The sequence below is a fragment of the Tamandua tetradactyla genome, chromosome 21 (genome assembly GCF_023851605.1).
Source record: "Tamandua tetradactyla isolate mTamTet1 chromosome 21, mTamTet1.pri, whole genome shotgun sequence".
Lineage (NCBI taxonomy): Eukaryota > Metazoa > Chordata > Mammalia > Pilosa > Myrmecophagidae > Tamandua > Tamandua tetradactyla.
The window spans coordinates 60,141,509-60,149,886 of NC_135347.1; positions in this window are offsets into that span (position 1 = coordinate 60,141,509).

Consider the following 8,378-nt stretch of genomic DNA (forward strand, 5'->3'; position numbering starts at 1 on the left):
GAATTGATGCATCCCTCAGAGTGGCTGGCGAGGTGAAGGCTTGTGCTCTTCTCTACGCACTGGAATATCTGGAGCTCTTATTCTAATTTGTAGGATTTAGTTATGCTTTAGAGAAAAACTTCCCAAGTTCAAGTGAATGGGACATTGGCCAAGGACCCTCAAAGTGAGTCCGGAGCCCTCAGGAGGTCTGACCTTCAGCACAGGATCCAGTGGAATTGGGTTCCGTGGGCTGTCTCCTTCAGTGATGAACATCAACCAGTTTGATTTCTTCCTTCAAAGCAGTGAGAGTTGTTTGCAAAATTTGGGGTTAAAAAAATCTCCTTTAAAAAACATCCTTTCATCAAAAGGATACCAAAGAATGGGAAATGGATTCCAATAATTGCCAGGCATTTTCTGAGTGTTTTACATGTTTGCTGGAAGGCTGGCTTCCTCTCTATAAGGTAGAAATGATTGGCACCCCAATTTTACAGAAAAAGACAGTGGGGCATGGAGAGGCCCATGTGCTGGCTAAACAGCCTGGAAGTTCAAAACCTGAGCTCCTGGTCACTCCTTGGAGGCCTCAGTCTTACACAAAGACTTCAGATAGCACACACTGGAAAGGTAGAGGTGGAGGTTGTTTCTTCTTCTGGAGCTTTTAGAAAAGAATTGTCAATTTCCATCAAGAATGAGAGTTCTAAGCCCCATCATATCTGTGAAGTCAGAATCTCTAAGGGTGGAAGTTTTAATTCTAAACACTTTGAGAAGCCCAGATGTTGGCATTCCCAGTATGGAGGCAAGAGATGGGACCTTGAATTCCTTCAATAATGATGATGGTGATGCCAGTAATAATAACACCATTTCTCTTAAGAATGCCTTCCCTGGGCCAGACATTATATTAGGTGCTTCCATGTGTGCTTGTATTTAATCTCGATAACTCTACAAGCAGCATATGGTTTTACATTTTACAAGAAAGGGAATCTAAGCAGTGAGCTGCAGAATGATATTCAAACCTAATTTGCCTGTTCCACAACACCAGACTTGGTATCTGTAATTCTGTGTGGTTGTTTTCAATCTCAAATGTCCTTTCTCATCTCATCTTGAAATAGAAGCAGATGACCAAATGAAAGCTTTCTTGGTATGTAATCATTGGCAAATTGTTTAGCCTCTCATTTTCTTATTTGTAGAAGGGGAAAAATATTATCTATTTTGTGGTAAGCGTTAAGTGAGATAATCCATGTAAAGCCTTTAAAAAGTGCCTGGCATTTAGTAAGCACTCCATAAATGTAGGTACTATTACTAGTAACATAATTAAACTGCTGACCTTTCTTCAAATGGGTTTGTACAGTTCTTCCATGATGAGAATTTCTGATGACCAATATTGATTGCTGGCTTCCTTCTTTGCCCTGAGCAGATGACTGATGGAGATCAGCCTACTTCTTAAAGAGCAAAAGCAAACAAAGTGTCCTTGGACGCTGTCTTTGAGCAGCCCTCAGTGTTCAAAATTTTGACTTTCTCCCAACTGACCTCCAGCAAGAACCCTTGTCATCAGCTGAGCCCTACTTACGTATATGGAAATTTACCTTTCCGTTTGTGCTACCTTCCCTTTGTCAGGTAAATTTACACTTCCCCCAATCACTGATCATTGAAATCCTACTCATTCATCCAACAAATGTTTATTAAGGAACTACCATGTGCCAGGTACTCACTATTCAGTGAATAAAAAAAAAAAGATCTCTGCCCTCTCAGAGCTTTCAATTTAGTGGGAGGTGGGGGAGACAAACAACAAAACAGAAAAATAAGTCAAGTATAAGGTATGCTAGATGGTGATAAGTTCTACAGAAATGGGATAAGGAATGCCAGGGAATGATGGGATGCAATTTTAAATAATGTTGGCATGGAAGCTTTTCCTGAGAAGAGAATATTTCAGCCAAGGCTTAGAGTTGGTCATGTGCATTTCTAGACAAATAACTTTCCATGTAGAATTTCAGCAAGTGAACACCTCTGAGGCAAGGATGCTTGAGTGGCTGCTACAGACTGAGTGAGTAAATTGGTAGTAGGTGACGCATCAGAGAGGGAATGGTGGGACGGGACCATGTGGGGCCTTGTAGGCCACTGTAAAAATGTTTGGCTTTTATTCTGGGATGAATGCCATTGGAGGGTATCAAGCTGAGAATGTTCTGCCATGACTGAAGTCTTCACAGGAACATTTTAGCTCCACCACTAAGAATGAACTCTACATGGACAAAGATTGAGGTAGGTGGAGCAACAATCAGAGGACTGTAGCAATAATCTCGGGTAATTTAAAGAGAAAAGAAAAATATATTAAAAAGATATTGGATAGCTCATCAAATATTTAAGAGGTCTGAAAGCCAGCTGCAACAGTGCAGAACTGGTCTGGTGATCGTCAGCACTGGGGCCCAGATGCGGCAGCCTGCACCTTCCCAGACAGCACTGATGCTGGGCTCATCTGCTAGGATTGCTGCATCTCCTAAGAAATAGCTGTCATCACAGGGCACTTCTGATCACTCAGTTCTGATTCTAAGGCTGGTGGTGTCTGTGATTGGAGGAGCCTAGGTCAGGTAGCAATAGCCATTGCCCTAATTGCAAGGGTGGGAGGCAAAATGAGTTTCTGATATTCTCAGCTTCTGTGGTGCCTCATAATGTTGATGATTCCCAAGCACATGACAGGCACTCAGATGTCTGTGGGCTTAAACAGCATGACAAACGTCCAGCTGGTGGGGGCCCTCTGTTCCTTAGCCCCTACGTTTCTGCCTGGCAGGGCACCAAATGGGAAAAGCCTCACCATGGTTTTCTGACAGTGGCAGTAGCAGTAGAGCATGAGTTGTTCCCTTCGTCATCCTCACCACCAGCTCACAGGGTTGGGGACTCTGGTGCATAATGTGAGTTGTGTTGAAATACTTCCACAGCTTTCCATTGTCCATCACGTTTTACCAATTCCATCACTGAAGACTATTAGTTCCCTCCTTCTCCTCCTTTCTTATCAGTATGATTAACAATCCAGAATGGTGAATAGATGGGGAAATTAATAAAGAGCTGTGCCAAGTCAAGGAGGAGTAATAAACATGCTGGCATTCTCACAGCTGTCAGCATTTTTTTTTTCACCTCATCACTTTGTCATCAGATGATTCATGTTATTGAATGAATCAAATATTTGAAATTATCAGAATTTAGACTCTGCCATTCCTTACTTATCTCAGACCAAACAACCAGGCATTGTCACATTCTTTAAAAATACCACCTCCCCATTTTCCGTTTGAATTCAATTTTAATAGGTAGGCAACAATTTAAGAGGAATTCATATAGCTTTCAAATCCAGAAGTTGCAATGGCCCCCATAGGCTAATTCTTAGCCCCTACTTGAAAAGTTGTCAATCCAAAAGTTAATATTTGCAGATGCTTATTAAAGATTGAGAATATATTATTCTCTTCCACTCTTCTTTGATATTATACTTTTAATCTTGAATCCTTGCTTAAAGCTTTTTGTGTTATATGTAAAACCTTGATAAAATAACCTGGGGAGCTATTAAAAATGCCTACACTTGGTGAATTCTTGATATTCTCACAAGCAGTGCGGACAATCAAAGCTATAGGCTGAGCCCCCAGACTTGGGGTTTGTTCATCTGAAACTTGACCCCTCAAAGGATCGGTCAAGCCTACTTAAAATTAGGCCTAAGAGTCACCCCCAAGAGAGCCTCTTTTGTTGCTCAGGTGTGGCCTCTTTCTACAGCCAACACAGCAAGCAATCTCACCACCCTCCCCCATCTACATGGGACATGACTTCCAGGGGTGTGGACCTTTCTGGCAACGTGGGACAGAAATCCTGGAATGAGCTGAGAGTCAGCATCAAGGGATTGAGAAAACCTTCTCAACCAAAATGGGGAAGAGTGAAATGAGACAAAGCGTCAATGGCTGAGAGATTCCAAACAGAGTCCAGAGGTTATCCTGGAGGTTATTCTTACACATTAAATAGATACAACCTTGTTAGTCAAGTTGTAGTGGAGAGGCTGGAAGGAACTTCCTGAACTGTGGAGCTGTGCTCCAGTAGCCATGTTTCTTGAAGATGATTGTATAATGATATAGCTTTCACAATGTGACTATGTGATTGTGAAAACCTTGTGTCTGATGCTCCTTTTACCTACCTTGTCAACAGATGAGTAGAAATATGGAATAAAAATAAATAATGGGGGAACAATGTTAAAATAAATTTAGTTTGAAATGATAGTGAAAATCAATGAAAGGGAGGGGTAAGGGGTATGATACGTATAAATTTTTTTTTCTGTTTTCATTTTTTTTCTTTTTCTGAATAGATGCAAATGTTCCAAGAAATGATCATGTTGATGAATATGCAACTATGTGATGATATTGTGAATTACTGATTATATATGTGGAATGGAATGATCAAAATAGGAATGTTTGTGTTTGTTTGGTGTTTTTTGGTATTTAAAAAAATAAAATAAAAAAATTATTAAAAAAAAATGCCTACACTTGGGCTCACTCAAGACCCATTAAATCAGAATCTGCAAGGCCTCCCCACCAGGCCTCTTGAGTCTGATGTGCCGACAGGGCTGGGAACCTCAGGTCTGGGCCTGGGCAGCATTTGGGCATTCAAAGACGAGCCAGGTGGTGGCTCAGCTGGTAACATGAACTTGACCCAAACAAGAAATGAACATTTATCAGGTAGGTTAAAGATAGCGTTGGCTTTAAAAACAGGAGGGACAAGGTACTAACTTCTTTTTGTGAGAGCGTGAAGTTGCCATGGAAAGCTGGTGCTTCACTGAGGTCAAAAAGTTGAATTTCACCCAAGGGTAGAATCAACCTTAAAAATAGGTTGATGTAGTTTATGTAAACAAACCTAACTACATGGAGCCTGGAATAGGGAATGAGATGTTGTTATTCTGTATAGCTTAATGCAATACCCTGATACATTCCAAAGTATTTGGGGCAGAAAATGAAAAAGTATTTGTAAATTCCCTTGAGGGACTGGAGAATAAATAAGGAACTATTAAGCTTCCCCATTTGGGAAATTTCTGATATTCTCTCAAGCATTAGGGCCTCCCAATTTAATAAGCCAAGCTCGTGATATTGAGGGTTGCCCCTTATGACACTTATTTTTGTAATGGTAAGCTAAGCCTAAGAACCATCCTCAGAGAACCTCTGTTGCTGCTCAGATGTGGCGCCTCTTTCTCTCTCTAAGCCAAAAATAAACTCATTACCCTCCCCCTACGTGGGACATGACTCCCAGGGATGAGCCTGGTCCTACCACTGTGGGACTGTCATGCCTTCCTGACAGAATGGGAGAAAAGAAATGAAACAAAATAAGGTATCAATGACTAAGAGATTTCAAATAGAGTCAAGAGGTCATTCTGGAGGCTACTTTTATGCAAGCTTTGACTAGATATTGTGAATTGCCACAGTACCCCAAGCCCCAACCAACCGTATTTCTGAAAACCTTAAAGTATACCCAGAGCTCTATCTAAGACTCTATAAAAGATTTACTTATTAATTTTACAGAAACTTAAAACCTCCAGATCATTCCTAGAGATAAGCCTTGAAACCCAGAGGTACCAATCACTCCAATATCAGCCAGCTGCATTCCCCTACCCCATAACGTTGACACCCCTTGTATGCATGAAGAAGTTAGAAGGGTCATTGCCCAAATATCCCTGAAGATTGAGAAAACGGTCAAATGAGATGGAGGAGTTGTAACTGAGAAGTTACGATTTAAATTATTTTGACTACTAAATCATATAGATATATCTTTTCAGTTTCTAGTGTATTAAATTGTTGAACTGTAACTCATATTATACTTTGAAATTTGTTGTATAACTACGTGCTAAACCCTACTTTGAAATTTTTCACTTTCTTCACCATAAAAAAATGTTTATTAAAAAAACAAAACAGGCCGATGACCATGTTCCCTGTTGATCAAACAAGATGGAGCAAAATGGGCTGGAGAGAGAGGTTCTCCCCGGGCCAGAGCTGCAGGACTGACAGCAGGGATGATGAAGTTGTGCAGGACTTTGATTTGGAACGCTGTGCCACAACGAAGATGTGGTCCCAGGAAGCCCAGCTCTCAGAGGCAAGAGGGGCAGAAGCCCCAGTTGCGAGGCCTAGGCTGGTGGGGAAGCTGTGGGCTCGTGCCAGCTGCTGCTTCAGGCAGGTCTCTGGGGAGCCTGTGGCGATGTCACCTGGGGAGGCTCCCTTACATCACTGCCTCTGAGCCTGCTTCTCTGACTGTGCTCCCCCCTTGATACATTGCTCCTCCCTCCTCTCCCTCCCCCTCTTCCCTCTCCCTCTCCTTCCCCCTCCTCTCTCCCTCCCTCCCCCTCCCCCCTCTGGCCACCTCCTCTCCCCTCTCCCCTGCCTGGCTCCTGGCCTGGCTCTGCCCACCTCACTCGGGCTCCGGCAGGCCTTCTGAGAACAGGACCTTGAGCCGAAGGGGCGGCTTTCAAATCCTGGTTTCGCCCTGCGTGCTCCCTGCCCACCGTCCCACTCACTGCTATGGGCGCTGCAGGGGGAAAGACGGGTTCAGTCCTTCTTCAGTGCGCTCATCCACAGGGTACGAGGTGTCCAAAGAACAGGCGCACAATAGAAAACCCAGGAGCAGAGCTGTCCAAAGAGGATAAGGCAGGAAGAGACAGGCAGGGAACACAAAACCTCTATTCCAGAAGGTGAGAGGGACCTCCCTGAGCAGCTCCTTCAGAGAAGGAGGACTGGAACCGCCCTTCCACCCTCCAGGTGTTCTGATGTGCTTGAAAAATAGAGTCAGAGTTAATTATGTAGGTTCTGATTGGTTTGCCGTTTGGGACCCTGGCTAAGGGCTGCAGAACTGTTCCAGGATTAATATAAACCTTTTTGTTCTGGTTTTCACCCATTCACTCAATAAACCTTAGCACTGAGTGTCCAAAATGTGACAGGTGTTGTTCTAATGGACAGAACAAATACCCTCCCCTTCCCAAGAACTTACATTCTAACGGAGAAAGAGAAAATAAAAGAGCGCACAATAAAGAAGTGACTTCTTCATGTTAGAAGGTGATTAAACACAACAGAGCAGAGTAAAGGGGTCACAGAGTGGTAGGTTCTGTTCTTAAAATAGGGTGGCCTGGTAGGCCAGGAGGACCTTTCAGTAGAAACCTGCCAGGCAGGAAGTGGGAAATCTGGGGCCTCCGCCCAGGGCAGCGCCTACTTTAGGTCCACAGGTTTGCATAGCTCTATGAAGAGGCGGGCTGTCTTTCACCGCTAGAACGGGATGGGAGATGCAGTATCCATTCCTCATATTTTAATAGAGCATTAGGGCTTTGATTTCCTCTGCCTCCATTCCCAACCTCAGGTGAGCTGTGAAATCAGTTTTGATTTTTGAAGACAGGTAAGAAGGTGGGAGAGGAGAAAGACCGTAGAACAAGGAACACTTCATATGTTTTGAGTTTACCTATTAATTACTTAAATTACATAATTATAATAAATGTCCAACTGGCATAAACAAGTATGGGAACAAATATGACTGGTATTTAATAAGATCTCAGCTCAGCTGATAAGGAAGGGAGTAGATGGAGAGACTTCTCTGTGTCATGGGTATCAGGCAGTAAGCTTTCTGGAGCAAGTGGAGAGCATAAGTAAATATGGAGAGGCAGCTTAGTGGCCACTGATGAAGAGAGCTTTGTGCTACGGAAGTAATCCATATGTTGCCATCAAAGCTCTCCAGAGTCTCACAACCTATTGGGAATATGTCCTAGAGATATGTGCTACTACACGCCCGAAGAAGTCTATGGCCCTAAGTCACTGTTCAGAACTGGGGGGGTTGCCCATTTCCATAGACCACTTGAGGTAGACTCTTGACCCTCAAAAAACTGCCCGTTCCTTACAGACTTTCTGGAAAAGAAAAGTCAACTCATTTACATTCCTATAGCAAAGAATTTATACTTGGGAAGCAGAGAAACTCAACAAATTGTTGGTGGGTGCTTGAGTGAAAGATTGTGAAGTCAAGCTTGGGCAGCCATTATCTGGCCGCTGAGAGTTTGAGTGAGTGGAAATATAGACGGAACAGGTCACAAAAGAGAGAAAAGAGCTATTACACAGAGAAGTAAGGAAGCCATAAGGCAGCAAATAGAGATGAATAGTGGCTGGTCCCCAAGTTTCCTTGGTTTCTTTCTTCCTGAATCTTATCTGTTGTTCAATATTTTCTGAATCCCTGCGAGACCTCTATGTATTCTTATAGTTAACATCTTTTTAAACTTGAGTTTGTTTGGGTGGGTTTCTGGTCCTTGCAATCAAAGAAACCCCAACTCGATTAGGAGACAAGGTAAAAATAAGCAAAGGCTAACTAGCTGGTTACTGTCCTCTAGGAACTGCCAAGAGTTCAGAGGAGAGAGAGATCCATTG